Here is an 11060-nt window from a genome sequence, read left to right on the forward strand (position 1 = left end):
TACGGTAGGCCTGAGTGGCGTCCTCGGGGATAGGTGTTGGTAAGTTAAGTATGAATACACCACTTCCACTCACGGGGATTAAACGGTTATCATCTATATCGCATATACAATAATAAAAAAAATTCCCTCAACCCAAGACTGTTAGGACGAATCGAGCGATCACGGATTGGGTCCTGAAAAGGGAAGTGGTATATCCTCACTCTATCGGCCTGTCCCGGGCTCATACCTCGAGTAAGTCAATTACAGCGTGGGCCTGTATGACGTTCTCGGGCTTAATGACAACATTATTTTATGACGCTTAATGAGTTTTTCAAAAAAAAACACAACCCCATATTCCTATGTTTTTGGGGTCGCTGAAACCGAATATGACCATGAACAATTTTTTTGACGACCCATTTTCCCGCAACCACCCCTTGCACCTACTCACGGGGGTTGGAGTTTCAAATTAAAAAAAAATTGAGTATGGTGTCTATTCCAATGTTTTTTGGGTCGCTTCATCCCAAAAACACCATTGAAAACAAATCCTTTCTTTCCTTAACCCCGTACAACCCTCTGGGAGGGGGTTAAAATTTTAAATTTCACAAAAAGTCAAGTTCGGTGTCTAATCCTACGTTTCTTGGGGCGCTGAAATCAAAAAACACCACCAAAAACAAATTCTTTACCCCCTTAACCAGCTAGAACCCCTGGGAGGGGGTTGGAATATCATTTTTCACGGTGCTAAGTGTAGAAAAATAAATTTCCTTAAGACATTGTAGGTGCGTATTTGTGTAATCATAGGTAACTTTCTAGAAAACTTTATTGTTGGTGATGTTTTTTGGTTTCAGCGACCCAAAAAACATAAGATTAGACACCGTACTCGACTTTTCGTGAAAAATGAAATTCCAACCCCCTCCAGGGGTTGTAGGGGGTTAAAAGGGTAAAGAATGTGTTTTTGTTGGTGTTTTTTGATTTCAGCGACCAAAAAAACATAGGAATAGATACTGTACTCGACTTTTTGTAAAAATTAAAATTCCAACCCCTTCTCAGGGGGTTGTAGGGGGTTAAGGGAGGAAATGACTTGTTTTTGGTGGCGTTTTTCGGTTTCAGCGCCCCAAAAAACATAGGATTAAACACCGTACTCGAATTTTCGTGAACAATGAAATTCCAACTCCCTCCCAGGGGTTGTAGGGCGTTAAGGATTTGTTTTTAGTGGTGTTTTTGGGATGAAGCGACCCAAAAAACATTGGAATAGACACCATACTCAATTTTTTTTAATTTGAAACTCCAACCCCCGTGAGTAGGTGCAAGGGGGTGGTTGCGGGAAAATGGGTCGTCAAAAAAAATTTTCATGGTCATATACGGTTTCAGCGACCCCTTTCATTACAGTATTTAAAAGGTCATCGACCATCTTATGAACCCTCAACCAAAAGCTGTTTTGACAACAAAAATTTCAGGTAGAAACCTTCGAGAACCCTAATTATCAAAGTAAAGATATAATATGTATATATAATCTAATAATAATGAGAAAATTCAAGTACTAAGAAAATGTGAATGACTGACGGAATGAATACAAAGATTATTATACTATAATTTATGATTTAAATTAATATCTTATTAATATTGTATAAAATTTATCTTAATTTTGATCAGTTTCATTGAAGGATGAAATGACAATTGTTAAATATTAGATTTTTTTTATTATAATTATGACAACAATATTAATTATATTATATTATAATATATTTTTTTTATCTTAAATTATATTATATTATATTGATGTAAATTGTCCCACAAACACATGTAGATTTTGCAAATTTTTGAGAAAAATATTCGTAATAAATCGAAATACTTTTTAAAATATCGGTTTTTATTTTTATTATCTATAGTAAACCGTTATAAAGAGATTCTTCTTTGATTTTACATATATTACTAGTTCTCCGGAATAATGATGTATTTGAATTAAATAATGATGTTGTTAAACGAATGACAGGTGAACCTAGAGAATATTTAAGTATAGATTCATCTGAAGAAGATGAAAAGTGTGACACAATAACTAACTTAATACCAATTGAAGTATTAAATATTTTAACTCCAAATGGACTTCCTCCTCACAAATTAATATTAAAGATTGGTGCAATTGTGATACTGTTAAGGAATATTAATTTAGAAAGAGGTCTTTGTAATGGAACAAGACTAAAAGTTATTAAAATGGGTAGTTTTTCTATTCATGCACAAGTAATAACGGGAAATTATAAAATTGAGATTGTAATTTTGCCACGAATTACATTGTCACCGTCTAACGAAGAAATACCATTTCAAATGTCAAGAAAGCAATTTCCAATAAGGCTTGGATTTGCTTTAACAATCAACAAATCTCAAGGCCAATCTTTCCAAAAAGTAGGCATATACCTTCCTTCACATGTTTTTAGTCCGTGACAATTATATGTTGCATTATCAAGAGTAACTTCAAAATATAATCTTAAAGTATTATTATATAAAAATTCAAGTATTACACTTAGCGAAAAAGGAATAAAAAAAAGATAGGCAATGAAAAAGAAATTTATGTAAGAAACATTGTTTACCAAGAAATATTACAATAATATTTAACACATGTTTTAAAAAAATTCGACTACGAAGAAATCTACTAACTCTACTTTATAAATAAATTAATTCATTGAATTGGAAATGGCTGCGCTGAACTGTAACGGCAGCGCCATAAAAAAATATTATAATTATTATTATACTGATCATATCGCATAGAAAGGATTAAAAAACCATTTAAAAGAAAAAAATATATAACATATAATCAAGTAATAACAAAAACTGTAAACTGGCTGCGCTGAGTAGTAACGGCTGCGTAACATAACGAAAATAATATAATAAATTATAATAATTTATTAATAACATCACTCATATGAAAATGAATTATAAAAAATTAATTTAAAAATTAATAAGAAATAAAACAACTTACGATAATTGCAGAATGGATGCGATGAATAAGTTAAAACATATTATAACTTTACATTATTGTAAATGAAAATTAAGTATTAAAAATAAAAAAAATCAATATTTTTCTAAGTCCCTAATTTTTTTGGACTTATAAAAAAAATAGTTAGTAAGATTTTCTAACAGCATATATGCAAAGTATTTTGATTTATTTGAAAATAATTGAAAATAGATTTTTCAAGGACGGTGTCGAGGTCAAAGGGTCGGTGTCGTTTTTCGAAATTTGTTAACTTAATATAATAGAAGATGTTTCGTTTTAAATTAAGAAATGTTAAAATTATTAAGCTAAAAACATTTGATTTTAATGACACTTAAAATTAGACACAATATTAAAGGTTACTAACTAAAAATTAAAAAAACAACAATAAATAATAAAAAATAATAATAAAAAATTGAAAAAATCAAAAAATTCTTAAAAAATTGCAAAATAACCCTTTTTTGGGTTAAAATTGCAAAATAACCCTTTTTCGGGTTTAAATTGAAAAATAACCCTTTTTCGAGTTAAAATTGAAAAATAACCCTTTTTCGGGTTAAAATTGAAAAAAGATGTTACATAAAAAAAGTTTGTAAGATTTTCTAACAGCATATATGCAAAGTATTTTGATTTATTTGAAAATAATTGAAAATAGATTTTTCAAGGACTGTGTCGAGGTAACGGGGTCGGTGTCGTTTTTCGAAATTTGTTAACTTAATATAATAGAAGATATTTCGTTTTAAATTAAGAAATGTTAAAATTATTAAGTTAAAAACATTTGATTTTAATGACACTTAAAATTAGACACAATATTATAGGTTACTAACTAAAAATTAAAAAAAAACAATAAATAATAAAAAATAATAATAAAAAATTGAAAAAATTAAAAAATTCTAAAAAAATTGCAAAATAACCCTTTTTCGGGTTAAAATTGAAAAATAACCCTTTTTCGGGTTAAAATTGAAAAAAGATGTTACATAAAAAAAGTTTGTAAGATTTTCTAACAGCATATATGCAAAGTATTTTGATTTATTTGAAAATAATTGAAAATAGATTTTTCAAGGACGGTGTCGAGGTCACGGGGTCGGTGTCGTTTTTCGAAATTTGTTAACTTAATATAATAGAAGATGTTTCGTTTTAAATTAAGAAATGTTAAAATTATTAAGCTAAAAACATTTGATTTTAATGACACTTAAAATTAGACACAATATTAAAGGTTACTAACTAAAAATTAAAAAAACAACAATAAATAATAAAAAATTGAAAAAATCAAAAAATTCTTAAAAAATTGCAAAATAACCCTTTTTCGGGTTAAAATTGCAAAATAACCCTTTTTCGGGTTAAAATTGAAAAATAACCCTTTTTCAGGTTAAAATTGAAAAATAACCCTTTTTCGGGTTAAAATTGAAAAAAGATGTTACATAAAAAAAGTTTGTAAGATTTTCTAACAGCATATATGCAAAGTATTTTGATTTATTTGAAAATAATTGAAAATAGATTTTTCAAGGACTGTGTCGAGGTCACGGGGTCGGTGTCGTTTTTCGAAATTTGTTAACTTAATATAATAGAAGATGTTTCGTTTTAAATTAAGAAATGTTAAAATTATTAAGTTAAAAACATTTGATTTTAATGACACTTAAAATTAGACACAATATTATAGGTTACTAACTAAAAATTGAAAAAACAACAATAAATAATAAAAAATAATAATAAAAAATTGAAAAAATTAAAAAATTCTAAAAAAATTGCAAAATAACCCTTTTTCGGGTTAAAAGTGAAAAAAGATGTTACATAAAAAAAGTTTGTAAGATTTTCTAACACCATATATGCAAAGTATTTTGATTTATTTGAAAATAATTGAAAATAGATTTTTCAAGGACGGTGTCGAGGTCAAAGGGTCGGTGTCGTTTTTCGAAATTTGTTAACTTAATATAATAGAAGATGTTTCGTTTTAAATTAAGAAACGTTAAAATTATTAAGTTAAAAACATTTGATTTTAATGACACTTAAAATTAGACACAATATTAAAGGTTACTAACTAAAAATTAAAAAAACAACAATAAATAATAAAAAATAATAATAAAAAATTGAAAAAATCAAAAAATTCTTAAAAAATTGCAAAATAACCCTTTTTCGGGTTAAAATTGCAAAATAACCCTTTTTCGGGTTTAAATTGAAAAATAACCCTTTTTCGAGTTAAAATTGAAAAATAACCCTTTTTCGGGTTAAAATTGAAAAAAGATGTTACATAAAAAAAGTTTGTAAGATTTTCTAACAGCATATATGCAAAGTATTTTGATTTATTTGAAAATAATTGAAAATAGATTTTTCAAGGACGGTGTCGAGGTCACGGGGTCGGTGTCGTTTTTCGAAATTTGTTAACTTAATATAATAGAAGATGTTTCGTTTTAAATTAAGAAATGTTAAAATTATTAAGCTAAAAACATTTGATTTTAATGACACTTAAAATTAGACACAATATTAAAGGTTACTAACTAAAAATTAAAAAAACAACAATAAATAATAAAAAATAATAATAAAAAATTGAAAAAATCAAAAAATTCTTAAAAAATTGCAAAATAACCCTTTTTCGGGTTAAAATTGAAAAAAGATGTTACATAAAAATAGTTTGTAAGATTTTCTAACAGCATATATGCAAAGTATTTTGATTTATTTGAAAATAATTGAAAATAGATTTTTCAAGGACGGTGTCGAGGTCACGGGGTCGGTGTCGTTTTTCGAAATTTGTTAACTTAATATAATAGAAGATGTTTCGTTTTAAATTAAGAAATGTTAAAATTATTAAGCTAAAAACATTTGATTTTAATGACACTTAAAATTAGACACAATATTAAAGGTTACTAACTAAAAATTAAAAAAACAACAATAAATAATAAAAAATAATAATAAAAAATTGAAAAAATCAAAAAATTCTTAAAAAATTGCAAAATAACCCTTTTTTGGGTTAAAATTGCAAAATAACCCTTTTTCGGGTTCAAATTGAAAAATAACCCTTTTTCGGGTTAAAATTGAAAAATAACCCTTTTTCGGGTTAAAATTGAAAAAAGATGTTACATAAAAAAAGTTTGTAAGATTTTCTAACAGCATATATGCAAAGTATTTTGATTTATTTGAAAATAATTGAAAATAGATTTTTCAAGGACTGTGTCGAGGTAACGGGGTCGGTGTCGTTTTTCGAAATTTGTTAACTTAATATAATAGAAGATGTTTCGTTTTAAATTAAGAAATGTTAAAATTATTAAGTTAAAAACATTTGATTTTAATGATACTTAAAATTAGACACAATATTATAGGTTACTAACTAAAAATTGAAAAAAAAACAATAAATAATAAAAAATAATAATAAAAAATTGAAAAAATTAAAAAATTCTAAAAAAATTGCAAAATAACCCTTTTTCGGGTTAAAATTGAAAAATAACCCTTTTTCGGGTTAAAATTGAAAAAAGATGTTACATAAAAAAAGTTTGTAAGATTTTCTAACAGCATATATGCAAAGTATTTTGATTTATTTGAAAATAATTGAAAATAGATTTTTCAAGGACGGTGTCGAGGTCACGGGGTCGGTGTCGTTTTTCGAAATTTGTTAACTTAATATAATAGAAGATGTTTCGTTTTAAATTAAGAAATGTTAAAATTATTAAGCTAAAAACATTTGATTTTAATGACACTTAAAATTAGACACAATATTAAAGGTTACTAACTAAAAATTAAAAAAACAACAGTAAATAATAAAAAATAATAATAAAAAATTGAAAAAATCAAAAAATTCTTAAAAAATTGCAAAATAACCCTTTTTTGGGTTAAAATTGCAAAATAACACTTTTTCGGGTTAAAATTGAAAAATAACCCTTTTTCAGGTTAAAATTGAAAAATAACCCTTTTTCGGGTTAAAATTGAAAAAAGATGTTACATAAAAAAAGTTTGTAAGATTTTCTAACAGCATATATGCAAAGTATTTTGATTTATTTGAAAATAATTGAAAATAGATTTTTCAAGGACTGTGTCGAGGTCACGGGGTCGGTGTCGTTTTTCGAAATTTGTTAACTTAATATAATAGAAGATGTTTCGTTTTAAATTAAGAAATGTTAAAATTATTAAGTTAAAAACATTTGATTTTAATGACACTTAAAATTAGACACAATATTATAGGTTACTAACTAAAAATTGAAAAAACAACAATAAATAATAAAAAATAATAATAAAAAATTGAAAAAATTAAAAAATTCTAAAAAAATTGCAAAATAACCCTTTTTCGGGTTAAAATTGCAAAATAACCCTTTTTCGGGTTAAAATTGAAAAATAACCCTTTTTCGGGTTAAAATTGAAAAAAGATGTTACATAAAAAAAGTTTGTAAGATTTTCTAACACCATATATGCAAAGTATTTTGATTTATTTGAAAATAATTGAAAATAGATTTTTCAAGGACGGTGTCGAGGTCACGGGGTCTGTGTCGTTTTTCGAAATTTGTTAACTTAATATAATAGAAGATGTTTCGTTTTAAATTAAGAAATGTTAAAATTATTAAGCTAAAAACATTTGATTTTAATGACACTTAAAATTAGACACAATATTAAAGGTTACTAACTAAAAATTAAAAAAACAACAATAAATAATAAAAAATAATAATAAAAAATTGAAAAAATCACAAAATTCTTAAAAAATTGCAAAATAACCCTTTTTCGGGTTAAAATTGAAAAATAACCCTTTTTCGGGTTAAAATTGAAAAAAGATGTTACATAAAAAAAGTTTGTAAGATTTTCTAACAGCATATATGCAAAGTATTTTGATTTATTTGAAAATAATTGAAAATAGATTTTTCAAGGACGGTGTCGAGGTCACGGGGTCGGTGTCGTTTTTCGAAATTTGTTAACTTAATATAATAGAAGATGTTTCGTTTTAAATTAAGAAATGTTAAAATTATTAAGCTAAAAACATTTGATTTTAATGACACTTAAAATTAGACACAATATTAAAGGTTACTAACTAAAAATTAAAAAAACAACAATAAATAATAAAAAATAATAATAAAAAATTGAAAAAATCAAAAAATTCTAAAAAAATTGCAAAATAACCCTTTTTCGGGTTAAAATTGAAAAATAATTCTTTTTCGGGTTAAAATTGAAAAAAGATGTTACATAAAAAAAGTTTGTAAGATTTTCTAACAGCATATATGCAAAGTATTTTGATTTATTTGAAAATAATTGAAAATAGATTTTTCAAGGACGGTGTCGAGGTCACGGGGTCGGTGTCGTTTTTCGAAATTTGTTAACTTAATATAATAGAAGATAGATTTTTCAAGGACGGTGTCGAGGTCACGGGGTCGGTGTCGTTTTTCGAAATTTGTTAACTTAATATAATAGAAGATGTTTCGTTTTAAATTAAGAAATGTTAAAATTATTAAGCTAAAAACATTTGATTTTAATGACACTTAAAATTAGACACAATATTATAGGTTACTAACTAAGAATTGAAAAAACAACAATAAATAATAAAAAATAATAATAAAAAATTGAAAAAATTAAAAAATTCTAAAAAAATTGCAAAATAACCCTTTTTCGGGTTAAAATTGAAAAATAACCCTTTTTCGGGTTAAAATTGAAAAAAGATGATACATAAAAAAAGTTTGTAAGATTTTCTAACAGCATATATGCAAAGTATTTTGATTTATTTGAAAATAATTGAAAATAGATTTTTCAAGGACGGTATTGAGGTCACGGGGTCGGTGTCGTTTTTCGAAATTTGTTAACTTAATATAATAGAAGATGTTTCGTTTTAAATTAAGAAATGTTAAAATTATTAAGCTAAAAACATTTGATTTTAATGACACTTAAAATTAGACACAATATTATAGGTTACTAACTAAAAATTAAAAAAACAACAATAAATAATAAAAAATAATAATAAAAAATTGAAAAAATCAAAAAATTCTTAAAAAATTGCAAAATAACCCTTTTTCGGGTTAAAATTGAAAAAAGATGTTACATAAAAAAAGTTTGTAAGATTTTCTAACAGCATATATGCAAAGTATTTTGATTTATTTGAAAATAATTGAAAATAGATTTTTCAAGGACGGTGTCGAGGTCACGGGGTCGGTGTCGTTTTTCGAAATTTGTTAACTTAATATAATAGAAGATGTTTCGTTTTAAATTAAGAAATGTTAAAATTATTAAGCTAAAAACATTTGATTTTAATGACACTTAAAATTAGACACAATATTATAGGTTACTAACTAAAAATTGAAAAAACAACAATAAATAATAAAAAATAATAATAAAAAATTGAAAAAATCAAAAAATTCTAAAAAAATTGCAAAATAACCCTTTTTCGGGTTAAAATTGAAAAAAGATGTTACATAAAAAAAGTTTGTAAGATTTTCTAACAGCATATATGCAAAGTATTTTGATTTATTTGAAAATAATTGAAAATAGATTTTTCAAGGACGGTGTCGAGGTCACGGGGTCGGTGTCGTTTTTCGAAATTTGTTAACTTAATATAATAGAAGATGTTTCGTTTTAAATTAAGAAATGTTAAAATTATTAAGCTAAAAATATTTGATTTTAATGACACTTAAAATTAGACACAATATTAAAGGTTACTAACTAAAAATTAAAAAAACAACAATAAATAATAAAAAATAATAATAAAAAATTGAAAAAATCAAAAAATTCTTAAAAAATTGCAAAATAACCCTTTTTCGGGTTAAAATTGAAAAAAGATGTTACATAAAAAAAGTTTGTAAGATTTTCTAACAGCATATTTGCAAAGTATTTTGATTTATTTGAAAATTATTGAAAATAGATTTTTCAAGGACGGTGTCGAGGTCACGGGGTCGGTGTCGTTTTTCGAAATTTGTTAACTTAATATAATAGAAGATGTTTCGTTTTAAATTAAGAAATGTTAAAATTATTAAGCTAAAAACATTTGATTTTAATGACACTTAAAATTAGACACAATATTATAGGTTACTAACTAAAAATTGAAAAAACAACAATAAATAATAAAAAATAATAATAAAAAATTGAAAAAATCAAAAAATTCTTAAAAAATGGCAAAATAACCCTTTTTCGGGTTAAAATTGAAAAAAGATGTTACATAAAAATAGTTTGTAAGATTTTCTAACAGCATATATGCAAAGTATTTTGATTTATTTGAAAATAATTGAAAATAGATTTTTCAAGGACGGTGTCGAGGTCACGGGGTCGGTGTCGTTTTTCGAAATTTGTTAACTTAATATAATAGAAGATGTTTCGTTTTAAATTAAGAAATGTTAAAATTATTAAGTTAAAAACATTTGATTTTAATGACACTTAAAATTAGACACAATATTATAGGTTACTAACTAAAAATTGAAAAAACAACAATAAATAATAAAAAATAATAATAAAAAATTGAAAAAATTAAAAAATTCTAAAAAAATTGCAAAATAACCCTTTTTCGGGTTACAATTGAAAAATAACCCTTTTTCGGGTTAAAATTGAAAAAAGATGTTACATAAAAAAAGTTTGTAAGATTTTCTAACAGCATATATGCAAAGTATTTTGATTTATTTGAAAATAATTGAAAATAGATTTTTCAAGGACTGTGTCGAGGTCACGGGGTCGGTGTCGTTTTTCGAAATTTGTTAACTTAATATAATAGAAGATGTTTCGTTTTAAATTAAGAAATGTTAAAATTATTAAGTTAAAAACATTTGATTTTAATGACACTTAAAATTAGACACAATATTATAGGTTACTAACTAAAAATTGAAAAAACAACAATAAATAATAAAAAATAATAATAAAAAATTGAAAAAATTAAAAAATTCTAAAAAAATTGCAAAATAACCCTTTTCCGGGTTAAAATTGAAAAATAACCCTTTTTCGGGTTAAAATTAAAAAAAGATGTTACATAAAAAAAGTTTGTAAGATTTTCTAACAGCATATATGCAAAGTATTTTGATTTATTTGAAAATAATTGAAAATAGATTTTTCAAGGACGGTGTCGAGGTCACGGGGTCGGTGTCGTTTTTCGAAATTTGTTAACTTAATATAATAGAAGATGTTTCGTTTTAAATTAAGAAATGTTAAAATTATTAAG

The 11060-nt window shown here is 24.8% G+C and overlaps 1 long non-coding RNA gene across 3 annotated transcripts; it reads left to right on the forward strand.

Annotated features, from left to right (window-relative positions):
• Positions 1-3191: 3191 nt before the first annotated feature.
• On the forward strand, positions 3192-10169 carry LOC127281006 (uncharacterized). 3 transcript variants are annotated; one of them, XR_007842917.1, is made up of 5 exons: positions 3192-3456; positions 4328-4619; positions 5447-5923; positions 6838-7416; positions 8692-9552. It is a non-coding gene; the product is annotated as an uncharacterized LOC127281006 (long non-coding RNA). The 3 variants fall into 3 exon arrangements; XR_007842916.1 differs by lacking the exons at positions 6838-7416; positions 8692-9552 and adding an exon at positions 9573-10169 and having other exon boundaries at positions 5447-6273; XR_007842918.1 differs by lacking the exons at positions 6838-7416; positions 8692-9552 and adding an exon at positions 9943-10169 and having other exon boundaries at positions 5447-6273.
• The last annotated feature ends 891 nt before the right edge of the window (positions 10170-11060 follow it).

This window comes from Leptopilina boulardi, unplaced genomic scaffold, assembly GCF_019393585.1.
Source record: "Leptopilina boulardi isolate dan_hultmark-lab unplaced genomic scaffold, ZJU_Lbou_2.1 LbouV2_26, whole genome shotgun sequence".
NCBI lineage: Eukaryota > Metazoa > Arthropoda > Insecta > Hymenoptera > Figitidae > Leptopilina > Leptopilina boulardi.